This window comes from Dioscorea cayenensis, chromosome 20 (genome assembly GCF_009730915.1).
Source record: "Dioscorea cayenensis subsp. rotundata cultivar TDr96_F1 chromosome 20, TDr96_F1_v2_PseudoChromosome.rev07_lg8_w22 25.fasta, whole genome shotgun sequence".
Lineage (NCBI taxonomy): Eukaryota > Viridiplantae > Streptophyta > Magnoliopsida > Dioscoreales > Dioscoreaceae > Dioscorea > Dioscorea cayenensis.
Window position 1 is genome coordinate 8,873,478 of NC_052490.1, and position 2,760 is coordinate 8,876,237.

Below are 2,760 nucleotides of genomic sequence, written 5' to 3' on the forward strand. Positions count from 1 at the left end.
GATAAATTAGTCAAACAATCATCAAAAGTTGTGTCGAACACCAAAACATCATCCATAAAAACTTCCATAATATTTTTAATAAAATGAGAAAAAAAAGGTGGTCATGCAACATTAATGAAAGGTGGCAGGGACATTACAAAGACCAAAGGCATTCTCTTATAGCCAAAGGTGTCATAGGGACAAGTAAGTGTGATCTTGTGTTGGTCACTAAGATGGATGGGAATTTAATAAAAACTAAAAAAGCATAAGTAACAAAAATAAGAATGTTTGCCAACCTTTCAAGCATTTGATCTATGAAAGGAGGGCAAAATGATCCTTTCTTATTGCCTTATTCATTTTTCTATAATCAATGCACATCCTCCAACCTATGACCATTGTAGTGGGAATTAATTCATCATTTTCATTCTTGACAATGGTCACTCCTCCCTTTGTAGGGACTAGTTATACTAGACTAATCCACTCACTATCGGAAATAGGATAAATCACACGGCATCAAGCAATTTAAGCACCTACTTTTGAGTAACTCCTTTCATGTTGGGGTTTCAATCTTCTTTGGTGCTTAATCGATGGTTTATAATCAATTTCTAATAAAATTTTGTGATTTCAAATTGATGGATATATCACTTTTATGATGTTAGTGGTGTATCCTATGACTTTTTGATACAATCTAAGCTTCTTTAGAAATTTTTCATATTCAATCCTACACAAATGAGCATTAATTATCATAGGATATGAGGAATTAGGTCTAAGAAACTCTTTAATGACAGTAGGTGAAAGGTGTTTTAATTCTACCTATGGAACCTTGTTGATGAGTGCATTTCATACAATAATTCTTTTATCTCTTTTGTGCAATTCTTTTGACCTTTAGAAGGTATTTGTTGTGATTCGATATTATTTTGGGTATTGTGCATTAATTGTGTAGTTTATTAGGGTTTGGAGCAAAAGGGGTGAAATCAGAATGGAAATTGACAAACAAAAGCAAAATATTCTAAGTGTTCAAGCCAAGCATAGTCCGAGCATGGTTGTGCTCCTCAACCATGATTATTGCTGTCTCCAAAAGGCCTGAGTGACAATGCAAGCAAGGGGGGTGCTCCAATGAAAACACGGGTGAAGCACAGGTGTGATCCCTCCCCATGATATATTCTGAATGGATGCCTCTTTTCTCTTCAGGTGAAGCAAGGCCTGTGTGCTCCTTTCACTTGCATGTTGCGGGAGAGCACGACTATGCTCTCCCCATGATTATCTCTGGATTCATAAGGTCTTTACTCTTCAATGGAAGCACGGTCACAAGACTACTTTCATGGGGGTGCTCCTAGGAGAGCACGACAGTGCTCTTCCCATGCTCACCACTCATTCTATTCTTCCGAGTCTCAAGGAAATCACAGCCTGTGCACCCCTGTGCTAGGCCGTGCTCATCTCAAAAACCCCTTTTTATGCCTAGAATTAGGTTAACAAAGGGACTTTTTGGGTGGGCACTCTTTGATGGGATCTACTTCATTGTTTGCCGGAGGTCATGAGTCGTCTTAATCACACTTTCTAGGGAGATCAAGGTTAAGTTGGATGCATTTGAGAAGTAAATTTTTCTCATCCATGAAACTTTCAAGACATAATTGAGAAAATCTTGTGAAAGGGGGAGTCATGATTTCTCACCCTATTATACCAAATTCTTTCTCTCAGTTGTGTGAATTTATGAGGGGGTAACTATTCCACGGTACCCTGGGATGTTGAACCATGTTGTTTAGTGTACTTTGATTTACTTGTTTGTAATATCTATAGAGTTTTATTGTGTTCTTGTGTTAATTCATGTGTTGTGTGACTTGACGTGCTTGAGTTGCTAATTGTATTTGTAAAACTTGACATGTGTTGATTACTGTAGTTGCGATTGCCTTGTGTAGTTGCAAAAATTTGACGTTTATGAAGCCCATAGTTACATTTGCAAAACTTGATGTATTGGAGATCCGTAGATGCGACATTGCTGTTGAGCACCCACAAGAACCTTAGAATGTACCTGATAGTTATTAGAAGCAAGTCTGTACACTAAAGTACATGGGAATTATCCTGGGTCATTGTTCTCTTTGTTGCTACAAACTCAATCCTTGTCTGCATGTTCTCTCATCTCTCCATTTCTTTTTTTGCTTAGTTAGTCTTTGATCCAACCATCTATTGATCGACTAGAGATTGGAAGATCAACTAGTACTAGGAGTCCAGTGCCTATGGTTCGACAACCCTACCCCTCGCAGGGTACCACTTTCTTACTTGTATACGATCCGTGCACTTGCGGAGAGTACATCACTTGTTCCTTTTGAGGTATGTATATAGTGAGGAATCTAGCTCCAACCTTTTTGTCTTGGCCAGTTTTGGTTGTAAATAATTATTAGCCTCCAACCACCATGCATAATTTCTAGCTTCAACATCTTTCTCATTTTCCAATTCACCTTGGACCAAGGACAGCTGAAGTAGATCTTTGTTCAACATTTCCTTTATGACAACTTGTTCAAGTAGATCGACTCTACAACGAGAATCCTCAACAAAAGAACATTTCATAGAATTAGCCAAATCAAATTCCATATTTTCTTCACAAACATTCATAGAAAGCTTGCTATTTTTCACATCAATGAGGGCCCAAACAGTAGCTAAGAATGACCTTCTAAGAATAATTGGAATTTGTGTATCTTCCTCTATTTCTAGCACAACAAAATCAACAGGCATAAATAACTTACTGACCTTTATTAGAATGTCTTTAGGAATACCTATTGAATA